This window comes from Dendrobates tinctorius, unplaced genomic scaffold (assembly GCF_039654945.1).
Source record: "Dendrobates tinctorius isolate UK_male_01 unplaced genomic scaffold, ASM3965494v1 ptg000022l, whole genome shotgun sequence".
Taxonomy (NCBI): domain Eukaryota; kingdom Metazoa; phylum Chordata; class Amphibia; order Anura; family Dendrobatidae; genus Dendrobates; species Dendrobates tinctorius.
This window is the reverse complement of record NW_027361690.1, coordinates 24301173-24315088: the sequence shown is the minus strand read 5'-3', so window position 1 is coordinate 24315088 and position 13916 is coordinate 24301173. Positions and strand designations below refer to the sequence as shown.

Genomic DNA, 13916 nt, shown 5'->3' with positions numbered 1-13916 from the left:
GATCTGCCTGATTTGCAGAATCGATCTCTAGTATAGTCAGATCTAGAGACGCAGTAGAACAGATGGCAGTGACAGGGCAGGGGGTAATGGGGAGATTGGCACTTAAAGATGAAATAGTGAGAGCAAATGCTGAATTTTAGAACCACTCATTAGATGGGTCACACTTTGTTCCTCGTCATCAAATTACTTCTCAATGGATTCAGTTCTATAATATGTTTAACAAGTGAGATAATATTATCCAAGACAATCTACGAGTTATAACTTTTTACAAAATTGTGAATTATTTCTATTATAAAAAGACCAATTTTGTCTCTACCTGTGCCCTAATGACATTCAGTAATTGGAGATTGAGGCCTGAGTGATCACAGAGAAAATAAAAAGAAGAGACAACAAGTCAGATAATATCTGGAGCATTTATTGGATGCGGAGCAAGGTTATAGCTGAGTCACAGATTTTAAGACCAGATTCTAAGATTGTTCATGATTTCTTCCACTTTTTTGATGAAACCAGTCATTAACAGAATCTGCTCTTGTCTGTAAATCAGTCAGTCCTCAGCTCTTCCTTCCTTTATTGGACAGTGCAGCTTTTTTTGTTTCTGGTGACTTTGTCAGCTTCCTTCCCATCTTTCATCTTGATCAGCGTTTCTATTATCTAGTTACATAAGGATCAGATGTATGTCACTTTATTACATGACATGAAAACAGAGAAGCATTACATAATGCAGCATACTGCACTTTGCTATACAACCAACCTCATACAGGACAATAGTGACATCTATCTAGTGTAAGGCCCTAATGCAGCCTCGTATGCCTCCACGTGAGTAATTGTTGTATTCTATTAGGCTATGTGCACACGTGCGGCATTGCCACAGAAATTTCAGCGGAAATTCCGCAATTCCCTGCCGCGGGAAATACGCATGCGGAATTCCCATGAAAAACTAGCGTTTTGCAAGCGTAATTAGCTTGCAGAATGCTAGCGTTTTCTAAGTGATCTGTAGCATTGCTTGGAAAACTGATTGACAGGTTGGTCACACTCGTCAAACATAGTGTTTGACAAGTGTACCAACTTTTTACTATTGATGCTGCCTATGCGGAATCAATAGTAAAAAGATATAATGTTAAAAATAATTAAAAAAATAAAAAATCGTGATATTCACACCTTATGGCGGCCCACCCAGCCTTCCCGATCCTCGCGATGCTCTCGGCAACTCCCGTTCCCATTAATGCCTTGCGACAATGACCCCAGATGACGTAGCATCACGCGAGACTGCTACGTCATCACAGGTCATTGTCGCAAGGCATCGCTGGGACTGGAAGATGCTGGCAGCGTGGTGAGAGGCAGGAAGGACTCCGGGGGACGCCGGAAGGTGAGAATATCACAATTTTTTATTTTAATTCTTTTTTTTATCAGGAATATGGTACCCATGGCTTGGAGGAGAATCTCCTCTCCTCCAGACCCTGGGTATCATCCGCACATGATCCGCTTACTTTGTGCTTGGTGGCCATAGCCACATGCGGAAAGTAAGCGGATCGATGCATTCCTGTGTGTGCGGAATCCCCGCGATTCCGCACAAAGAATGAGCATGCTTCGTATTTTTCTGCAATGCGATTCCGCTGCGGAAAAATACGCAGCATTAGCACAGCATGTGCGGAATGCCATTGAATTCAATGGGTTGCATTTTGTATGCGCAACGTGTGCACACAGCGTTAGCATTGCTATCTGAGATTGATCACTTCCTTAGTCGGTGGTATGTATAATATATATACACTCACTGGCCACTTTATTAGGTACACCTGTCCAACTGTGTGTTAAGACTTAATTTCTAATCAGCCAATCACATGGCGGCAACTCAGTGCATTTAGGCATGTAGACATGGTCAAGACAATCTCCTGCAGTTCAAACCGAGCATCAGTATGGGGAAGAAAGGTGATTTGAGTGCCTTTGAACGTGGCATGATTGTTGGTGCCAGAAGGGCTGGTCTGAGTATTTCAGAAACTGCTGATCTACTGGGATTTTCACGCACAACCATCTCTAGGGTTTACAGAGAATGGTCCGAAAAAGAAAAAAAATCCAGTGAGCGGCAGTTCTGTGGCCGGAAATGCCATGTTGATGCCAGAGGTCAGAGGAGAATGGGCAGACTGGTTCAAGCTGATAGAAAGGCAACAGTGACTCAAATTGCCACCCGTTACAACCAAGGTAGGCAGAAGAGCATCTCTGAACGCACAGTGCGTCGAACTTTGAGGCAGATGGGCTACAGCAGCAGAAGACCACACTGGGTACCACTCCTCTCAGCTAAGAACAGGAAACTGAGGCTACAATTTGCACAAGCTCATCGAAATTGGACAGTAGAAGATTGGAAAAACGTTGCCTGGTCTGATGAGTCTCGATTTCTGCTGCGACATTCGGATGGTAGGGTCAGAATTTGGCGTAAACAACATGAAAGCATGGATCCATCCTGCCTTGTATCAACGGTTCAGGCTGGTGGTGGTGGTGTCATGGTGTGGGGAATTTTTTCTGGGCACTCTTTGGGCCCCTTGGTACCAATTGAGCATCGTTGCAACGCCACAGCCTACCTGAGTATTGTTGCTGACCATGTCCATCCCTTTATGACCACAATGCACCCAACATCTGATGGCTACTTTCAGCAGGATAATGCGCCATGTCATAAAGCTCGAATCATCTCAGATTGGTTTCTTGAACATGACAATGAGTTTACTGTACTCAAATGGCCTCCTCAGTCACCAGATCTCAATCCAATAGAGCATCTTTGGGATGTGGTGGAACGGGAGATTCGCATCAGGGATGTGCAGCCGACAAATCTGCGCCAACTGTGTGATGCTATCATGTCAATATGGTCCAAAATCTCTGAGGAATGCTTCCAGCACCTTGTTGAATCTCTGCCACGAAGAATTGAGGCAGTTCTGAAGGCAAAAGGGGGTCCAACCCGTTACTAGCACGGTGTACCTAATAAAGTGGCCAGTGAGTGTACGTATAATATATATTTATATATATTTATATTTACATATATATATTTATTGGATATACAGGTGCTTCTCACAAAAATTGGAATATCATCAAAATGTTAATTTATTTAAGTTTTTCAATACAAAAAGTGAAACTCGTATATTATATAGAGTCGTTACAAACAGTGATCTATTTCAAATGTTTATTTCTGTTAATGTTGATGATTATGGCTTACAGCCAATGGAAACACCAAAGTCATTATCTCAGTAAATTTGAATACTTTATAACACCAGCTTGAAAAAATTATTTTAAAATCTGAAATGTTGGCCTACTGAAATGTATGTTCAGTAAATGCACTCAATACTTGGTTGGGGCTCCTTTGTCATCAATTAATGCATCAGTGCGGTGTGGCATGGAGGCAATCAGCCTTTGGCACTGCTGAGGTGTTGTGGAAGCTCAGGTTGCTTTGATAGCAGCCTTCAGCTCGTCTGCATTGTTGGGTCTGGTGTGTCTCATCTTCCTCTTGACAGTATCCCATAGATTCTCTATTGGGTTAAGGTCAGACGAGTGCTGGCCAATCAACCAGCAGATGACATGGCTCCCCAAACCATCACTAATTGTGGGAACTTCACATTAGACCTCAAGCAGCTTGGATTGTCTGTCTCTTCACTCTTCCTCCAGACTCTGAGACCTTGAATTCAGAATGAAATTCAAAATTTACTTGCATCTGAAAACTACACCTTAGACCACTGAGCAACTGTCCAGTTCTTTTTCTCCTAGGCCCAGGTAAGACACTTCTGGCGTTGTCTATGGGTCATGAATGGCTTGACACAAGGAATGTGACACTTGTGGCCCATGTCCTGGGTACTCTGTGTGTGGTGGCTCTTGAAGCAATGACTCCAGCAGCAGTCCACTCCTTGTGAATCTCCCCAAATTTTTGAATGACCTTTTCTTAACAATCCTTTCAAGGCTGCGGTTATCCCGGTTGCTTGTGCACTTTTTCTACCATGCTTTTGCTTTCCATTAAATTTTCCATTAATATGCTTGGATTCAGCACTCTGTAAACAGCCAGTTTCTTTAGCAATGAACTTTTGTGGCTTACCCTTCTTATGGAGTGTGTCAAACACTGTCTTCTGGACATCTGTCAAGTCAGCAGTCTTCCCCAAGATTGTGGAGTTTACTGAAACAGACTAAAGGCCCCGTCACACTAAGCGATCTCGGTAGAGAGATCGCTGCTGAGTCACAACTTTTGTGACGTAACAGCGATCTCACCAGCGAGATCGCTGTGTGTGACAGCGATCAGCGAGCGGCCCCCCTGCCGGTATCACTGATCGCTGGAAGAAACCTCTGGACATTTCTTTGGTCGCTGATCTCCCACTGGCCAGCACGCATCGCTGTGTGTGACAGGCGGGAGACCAGCGATCAGGTGTAAAAAATAATAACAAAAATAAAAAATATAGTTATTCTCACCTTCCGAAGTCCCGTTCAGCCATCCTGCCTCTCTCCACGCTCCGGTCCCAGTGATCCTTTGCACGAATGACCGCGAGACTTTGTTATCCCTCGAGACCATGACATCTCGCGGTCATTCTCGCAAAGGATCACTGGGACCGGAGCGTGGAGAGAGGCAGGATGGCTGAACGGGACTTCGGAAGGTGAGAATAACTATATTTTTTATTTTGATTCTATTTGGCCAGCGATGCCGGGCGCTCGGCATCGCTGTGCTGATCGCTGGTGAAGCTGTCTGTGTGACAGCTCACCAGCGATCACATAGCGACTTACTAGCGATCCTGACACCTTGATATCGGTGTCGGGATCGCTGGTAAGTCGCTTAGTGTGACGGGGCCTTAAGGGACCTTTTTAAATGCTTAGGAAGCCTTTCCAGTTGTTTTTGTTAATTATTCTAATTTACTGAGATAATGACTTTTGGGTTTTCATTGGCTGTAAGCCATAATCATCAACATAAACAGACATAAACACTTGATCACTCTGTTTATAATGACTATATAATATGAGTTTCACTTTTTGTATTGAAGAACTGAAACAAATTACCTTTTTGATGATCTAATTTTGTGAGAAGCACCTGGGTGTGTATATATACATATATATATATATATATATATATATATACACACACACACACCATCACCATATGATTGTGCTGAAGGAAAATAGCTAACAAATATCTCAGAACAATCTTTAAACCATTGGGTGGATTTGCAGGCGACAATTTTTTTGTTACACATGCTTTTAAAACTCCAACCCTATTAGGAGCATCTGTGTACAAAGGGGCTTTACACTACTGGACAACTCCAGCCTATGGTGCTTTCACATTACGTTTTGTCACCCATTTGTTGGTACCCTCGGTGCTTATGTCCGAATCCCCCGCAAAATGGGATTCAGGTGTATGAGCAGACAGGGCCATCGACTATAATGGTTCCGACAGAGTGAACACACTGTATCTTGCATCATTTTCAGGCATGTATGTCTACTGGAGACAGACACCCACAGTCCACTACACATTCATCCAAAATTCTGTTTTGGGGGGGCGATTCGGACGTAAGCCCCAACGGTACCAATGAACGGATAACAACACAAAATGTGAAAGCACCCTTAATTAATTCAGGACCCGTAGGAAACAGCTTATACTCACCTCCTGTAATATTACCGTTCTAGCAATGTCAGCTTTGCTGTTGCTGGATGGTGATGTGACTTGTGATGTCACGTGCCAGTTGCAGCTAGAGCACAAGACAGTTGTCAATTGCAGCTCTGCAATGCTCTGTCAGGGTTGACGTCCACTCTGATGAAAAAAGAAAGGATGCAGCAGGCAAGTGGCTGGTCTTTAGCTTCAACCTGTACGTGACACAACAAGCCACGTCGCTCTCCGGAAACAGCAGCGCTGATATCGCTAGAATGGTGCCCCTGTAGGAGGTGTGTATACACGGTTTATATTTTAATTAGGGTCCTGAATTGATTACGATGAGGTTGTGCAGTAGTTTAAAACCCCTAACAGCCAAAACTTCAAGTTGAGATTCGGTCATGTCTGTTAACTATTTAGATGCCGCTGTCAATTTCTGACAACTGGAATTAAATGGAGCAGATGCCAGTGTGTGTGTAGATAGAAACTTATCGGTCCCAATGACGTGATCATGAGGTATCAATGGGCTACCATGTCAGCTGAGGACCTACTGATGTCTCCATGTCTACCAAATTGGTACTCCTGTGAAGTTCAGCCAGTGTAATATTGCAATGTATAGTACAAGCAATCAAACAATCACAGGATCGAGTTCCCTAAGAGATCTAGAAAAATGTAAAAAAGAAAAATAAAGCAAAACGTTTTAACACATATGTTCAAATGACACCTGTTTTTCCCCATTACACATATTGAGTATTGCCATATGCCAAGAAGTCTGATCTATCAAACTATAAGATTAATTAACCCATAAGATAAAAAAATATTAATTCTACACAATCAACTCGAAAAGCAGTATGCCATTTAGATAAGAATAGCTTCCAAATATTTATTTTTATTAATTAATACACTCCAATCCCTAGCCACTGTCTTGACACATTTCTGTAGCCCAATTCAGGCCAGGCCATCTGGAGACATACCAAACATTAATTTGAGAAAGCTGGAGATTTCATGTCTAGATGAAATGGAGTCCCATTTGCAAAGCAATACATGTGCTTTACCAGGAAAATGCTCCTTTATTGTAGCCCTGAATGTTACTTTTAAATTCTCAGAGAAAACACAATAAAAAAAGAGAGGTGAACAGGGACTAAAAGTCATCCATGTGAGGGTGTGGGACCCTTCCTGTTTGACAAAGAAAGAAGTCAATCAAGCCAAGCCAGGTGGGGACCCAACCAAGTTATTTTTTCTGCCTATTCTCGACCCCACCTAAAGCCATGTTTCCACTAAAACAAACCATTCCAGAGTAAACATGTAATTATGTCGTCCAATTTATGCTGCTCGTGTTTGGAGAAAATAAATTGCCCAACAGGTTCTCTTGATTACCAGCCCAGGATAAAAATAAGATTAAAAATTGTCTGTGGTGTTGGAAAGAAATCTTTTGCTGCGATATTCTTTGAAGGTTAATTTATTATCCATTACAGGTTTTAATGCCATACTGGCATCTTTATCAAATGTAAAAAAGCAGACCTGTTTGTTTTGTTTTACACTTGATAAAGATGCCAGTACGGTTTATCCACGCTGCTGATAAGGAATAAAAATCCAGATCGTGGAGTTTTTAAAGCTTGGATTTTTTTTCTTTGTTTCTTTAGTCAATGCTTTTCAAAGTCATTCCAGACTACCTCTTCAGGACAAAAGACCGTACATATAGATAATGGAAAGTGAACATATTTATACTCAGGATTTGAAAAAAAACAAACAAAAAAAAAACCGGGAGCCAAAAAGACACATTAGATATCAAAGTTCAATTGCTTGCCTTTTTTTTAAAGTTCAAAAAGCAGAGAAATTAGAGAAGTAGAGAATTTCTTAAAAGGGATTAAAAGTGTATCAGTATGCTTTCATTGTTGTTTCTCTTTAAAAATGTTATTAAAAAAATATAAATCAAAATGTGTACATAAAAATATCTTAAAAAGGTGATTGTCTCTTTGACTCAAACTTGGGTCATGTCAACCTCATGATGTATGCTTGTCAGTTCATATACACATTGAGCCACTGAGAAATGCTGGGGTCAGAATAGCCGGTAATTGATGATTAACCGTGATGAAAAGCTGCTTGAGGCCGAATAATAGTAGGTAGATGAGTAAACGTGATCAAAAGGAACGTTGTAAACTAATTATTTGTGTTGATATTACTGTGTTCAAAGTGGAATACATGAGAGAATGGATTTATTTGTGGCAAGTGGGGAAAAAGAATAGTTCTTTATTATAAGAATATAGCTGTGATATACTGTAGAACTCAAAGAAAAGAGTTGGTCAGAGGAACTTTTTGTAGATCTATGTGATTCACTGTGCGCAAAGGATACCTGCCATACGGCCAGTAATAAGATCAGTGCGTGCGGCAGAGAAAGGACGAGGCTGTCAATGCAATTGTGGTTATTGAAACTGAAAGAACATGAATGTATGATCATGTGCGGGATCACGGCATAACAAATGATCATATTAAAAACATTCTGGTGTTATATTTTTTCTTTTTTGTTTCTTTTCTCTCTTCTTTTTCCTCTCTCTCCTCGGATTTGCGGCAACTGTTTATTCCTATACATGGTTGTGTGATACACAATCTTCTCAGGTTGTTGGATCCCTTAATACATTAATTTATGCCATTACGGCATTGAAATGCATAGTGGATAATAAAGAATATCACAGCAACAGACTTCTTTCCAGCAGCGCACACTATTTTTTACCCTGTTTCGGTAAACTCCATCTGGTGGATTTCCCCAGCCTTGAGGCAGTGGCAGCTGGCTACAATACCTTTATATTGGTTGTGTCCTCACACAACCACCTAAGGTGAGCAGACGTATTGTATATATTACCTTCTATATTAGGGTTTTACCCTATAGTGCGCTTCTCTCTTCAGTCATTGTTTCCACAGGTTCTCTGGATTATAATCTGCTCTCACCTACTAAGACTTCCTCTACCAATTTAACTGCAAGTAAAATTAAAATATTAACACTTACATCTTTTGCATAAGGAAACCCTCCACATTCTAGTTTAGAAAAGATCAACTCATCATTGACTTTCACTTCGAAGCTTCCTGTAAATACAATAATAATATTATTAATAATAATAATAATAATAATAAGAAATAACAGTGTAATGACTGCCACTACATTGTGCCAGTCATTACACTGGTTACCCATCCACTCCAGAATTCAGTATAAACTTATTACCCTCACCCACAAAGCACTCCATGGCTCAGCACCACCCTACATCCCCCTCATTTCAGTCTACCACCCTACCCGTGCCCTCCGTTCTGCTAATGACCTGAAATTAACATCCTCAATAATCAGAACCAGCCACTCCTGTCTCCAAGACTTTTCACGTGCTGTGCTGATTTTTTGGAATGCACTACTCAAGTTAATTCGATTAATCCCCCATCCCCACAGTTTTAAGCGTGCACTAAAAACGCATTTGTTCAGACTGGCCTATCGCCTCAACGCATTAACCTAACTATCCCTGTGTTGCCCATTCAAAATTTTTACCGTAACCAGGCTCCTCACATGCTTTATGCATTTAATAGCGCTCTGTGTCTGTACTATTATATACTTAGGCTGATAACCGGTTCATGCAGCAAGAGGAACACCAGATTCTTACACTGTGGCTGGTCCAAACAACGAAAGCAATTGTTACCATCCATCTTTCGTGTCTCCCCTATTTCCTCATAGTTTGTAAGATTGCGAGCAGGGCCCTCATTCCTCTTGGTATCTGTTGATCTATGTGATTATTGTTATGCTGTAATGTCTAATGTCTGTACACGTCCCCTCTAAAATATAAAGAGCTGCGGAATGTGTTTGGCGCTATAGAAATAAAACTATTATTATTATTAATAATAAGAAATAATAATAATTATGCCAGTCTACTCAGTGTGCAGGCAAGATCTGAATTGAAGACCAAGAGACGTAATGGCACATAGTTGAGAAATACCTGACAGTCCCCACTAAAATACCATCCTGTTGTACTGCTCACTTGTTTATGACCCTTAGAACACGCCATAACCGAACCTGGATTATTAAAGAGAAGTAATTTATAGCTGAAGTAGAGATAAGTGCTATATAACTCATAAACTACAGATAGTACCTTGCATTCTTTGAAATACATGTGATATGTGAGAAGGAGTCTTTTTAGGTTCTGGTACATAGTATTAGACAAAAAGTGATTAATAAAAAAACAATAATAGCCAGTCACAGGTAACAAACTCATGTAGAGCTGCAATGGCTACAGTTGGATGTGATTTATGAACTAGTGTTTCTACCTGTCCACTATGGAAAGATAAAGACTAAAAGACAGTTATTCCAATTAGGTCAATAGCCTATATATTAACAGCTCCGCCTGCCTGGAGGGTGTGAAATTTTTAACCCCATCCTCTCCAGAGGATACAACTTATTGTGGGTAAGTTTTTAAAATTTTTCATTGCAACAGATAAACAATACCCCATGTTATTTATTATTATAAAAAAAATGTCTGGGGCAAATGGCTTCTGAATTCAGCCCTTGCTGATTGAAAGATCTCCTAAGATACAGTTGTGCTCAAAAGTTTACATACCCCGGCAGAATTTTTGCTTTCTTCGCCATTTTTCAGAGAATATGAATAATAACACCTAAACTTTCACTCATGGTTAGTGGTTGGGTGAAGCCATTTACTGTCAAACTTCTGTGCTTTCTCTTTTTAAATCATGACAACCCAAAACATCCAAATGACCCTGATCAAAAGTTTACATACCCCATTTCTTAATACCGTGTATTGCCCCCTCTAACATCAATGACAGCTTGAAGTCTTTCGTGTTAGTTGTGGATGAGGTTCTTTATTTTCTCAGATGATAAAGCTGCTCACTCTTCTTGGCAAAAAGACTCCAGTCCCTGTAAATTCCTGGGCTGTCTAGCATGAACTGTGTGCTTGAGATCTCCCCAGAGTGGCTCAATGATATTGAGGTTAGGAGACTGAGATGGCCACTCCAGAACCTTCACTTTGTTCTGCTGCAGCCAATGACAGGTCAACTTGGCCTTGTGCCTTGGATCGTTGTCATGTTGGATAGTCCAAGTGCGTCCAATGCGCAGCTTCCGGGCTGATGGTTACAAATTTGCCTCCAGTATTTGTTGATAACGTCTTGCGTTTATCTTCCCTTTAACTTTGACCAAGTTACCTGTGTCTTGGTAGCTCACACATCCCCAAAATATCAGCGATCCACCTCCGTACTTTACAGTAGGAATGGTGTTCCTTTCATCATAGGCCTTGTTGACCTCTCTCCAAATGTAAAGTTTATGATTGTGGCCAAAAAGTTTAATTTTGGTCTCATCACTCCAAATTGCCTTGTTCCAGAAGTTTTGAGGCTTGTCTCTGCTGTTTTGCGCATTGTAGGTGAGATACTTTGTGACATTTGTGCAGTAACGGCTTTCTTCTGGCAACTCGACCATGCAGACCATTTTTCTTCAAGTGCCTCCTTATTGCGCATCCTGAAACAGCCCCAACACCAGTTTTCAGAGAGTCCAGTGTTTCAGCTGATGTTATTTGTAGGTTTTTCTTTGCTTCACAAACAATTTTTCTGGCAGTTGTGACAAAATTTTTGGTCTACCTGACCGTGGCTTTGTTTTTACAGAACCCCTGATTTTCCATTTGTTAATCACAGTTTGAACGCTGCTGACTGGCATTATCAATTCCTTGGATATCTTTTTGTATGCCTTTCCTGTTTTATACAGTTCAACTACCTTTTTGCATAGATCTATTGATAATTCTTTTTCTTTCCCCATGACTCACAATCTAGAAAACTCAGTGGCTGGATGAAATATGCAAGAGTCTGTCTGGATCCCAGATACTCGTTCAACTTTTATGCACACACACTGATTACAAGCAAAGGGGTCACAGGTGAGGATGTTACCTTTAGTAGCCATTCACACCCATTTGTGTCAACTTCTGTGCATGTTATCAGGCCAAAATAACCAGGGTATGTGAACTTTTGATCAGGGTCATTTGGATGTTTTGGGTTGCCATTATGATTTAAGAAGAGAAAACACAGTAGTTTGACAATAAATAGCTTCACCCAACCACTAACCATGAGTGGAGAAAATGTTTTGATGTTATCATTCATATTCTGTGAAAAAAGATCAAGAAAGCAAAAATTCTGCAGGGGTATGTAAACTTTTGAGCACAACTGTATATGCGAATGTGTGTGTATACATGTGTGTGTGTATATATATATTATACACATACACTCTATCTGTGGTACAGTATAGCAGTATAACCATAAGATGTCAAATGCCTTACAGATTGGGTCACACATTTAGGGCGACCACTTACTAAGACAATGGAGTTCAGTCTCATGACTTTTATATGAGAATAGGACTATATGAGAAGTGAATTGAGGGGGACGTATAAGCGCAGCTACCTCCCCAACCACATTAGCATTAGCCTCTAGAGATGTGTGGTTCAAGAGGTAGAAACATTAGGACATATGCTGTGGATGTTTGAAATGGAATACTCCATTAACACACCAGGCAGCATTCAGAAGGAATAAAACTATATTGTGCCATTTTGTAATGTAGGTGGTATATTGTAGCACTCTACTATGTGACATATTTTCTCAATATTGGCACATACCAAAAACAGGCTCATTTATAGAGAAACGTAACGTGCACTCACCGACTCTGCCAACACCACCACTAATCTCCACATCAGGTACATGCTCCTTGATTTCAAAGGCAAGCTCCCGATAGCGGGACTCGTACCCTCACCTTCCACTACAAAGCAACAGGAGGAAAGTTTCATTAATCAAGGTTTGGATTGCAGGATGCACTTTTACATCTGGTTTCTGGTCTTGTAGCTTGTGTGTAATACTTTACACATGTACTATTAATGCACTTATTAACACCGACATAGCACTCAGTGCTGTATATTACCGGGTAGAGGTGCAATGCTGAACAGGTGTCAGGAAATACAGCAAAAATCAACTTAGAAAATCTTGAAAATGTTCAAGAAGAGACATAAATGTGCCCAAGGACAGAACCTGCCATCATTCATTTCTAGAGAACATTACGTATGTCGGTTTATGTCAACGATAGATCAGATACTGGAGCCCTGATCTCATCTTACCAGTATTCTACGTGAATCTTCATGGCTTGTTTCTGCATGCTGCGGATACCTTGTGATGTGGAAAGCTGTAGTGCTGGGGTTTACAGCGTCTGATGGGAGTGGTAGAGGAGGACCTGGCTTTGGAGATCTGCCTAGTCATCCCACTAGTGTTTTCTTTGTCATGTGACATGTAATTTGAAGCCAGCAATACAGTATCCTGCTTGATTAGATACTTAGACAATGCTCAAGGGAGTGAAAAAGGCCTAGAAACGTAGTATCTCCGAGCCGGCGCAGACATAAGGCCTGAATTTACTATGGTAACTGTGTGTGGTAAATAGAAGCGGCTCTGCCTAAGGAACATTAATATGGAAAGCACATCCCAGACAGCTCTCAGTATATACAGAGCCGACTCTGGTACATGGGCTCATACTTGCCTATATCTTAACAGCCTATATATTAGGTCATTAAAAATTCTGAGACACAAACAGAAGTTGGCATAAAGCTCATGGTTTTTATTTAGGGTTACCCAAAGTAAATTCAGATAATAATAAACTTTACTCAAACATTTAATAAAGAATTATACCAAAAAATTACCTGAATACATTAAAATCCTGTCCACTCAGCATTAGCTGGGTGACCCCCTCAAAAGAGACATCGCGACTAGTGATGAGCGAGTATACTCATTGCTCGGTTTCCTGAGCATGCACGGGTGATCTCTGAGTATTTTGGCGTGCTCGGAGATTTGGTGTTTGTCGACACAGCTGCATGATTTGCGGCTGCTAGACAGCCTGAATACATGTGTGGAATTCCTAACAAACAGGTAATCCCCACATGTATTCAGCCTGTCTAGCAGCCGCAAATCATGCAGCTGTGTCGACAAACACCAAATCTCCGAGCACGCCAGAGATACTCGGAGATCACCTCAGCATGCTTGGGAAAACCCGAGCAATGAGTATACTCGCTCATCACTAATCGTGACAAAAAAACAATAATAATTAATTAGGGGTGGGTGGGCGTTGAGATGCTTCAATGTAGAAATCTTCAGTCAGACGACTCGGCTTCCAGAAAGCCATGGAATAAATAGATGCCCGCTTACCGCCTAAACTGACCACAGCCAATCATTGCAATTTTTTGGTCAGTATTTTTTATCAGTATTTGTAAGCCAAATCCAAGTCTGAACCAAGGAAGAGGTATAATCCTTTCCATTA

General features: G+C 41.0%; 1 pseudogene; it reads right to left on the bottom strand.

Moving 5' to 3' along the window:
* Nucleotides 1-394: 394 nt before the first annotated feature.
* On the bottom strand, nucleotides 395-12880 carry LOC141084082 (migration and invasion enhancer 1-like; annotated as a pseudogene).
* Nucleotides 12881-13916: the final 1036 nt, after the last annotated feature.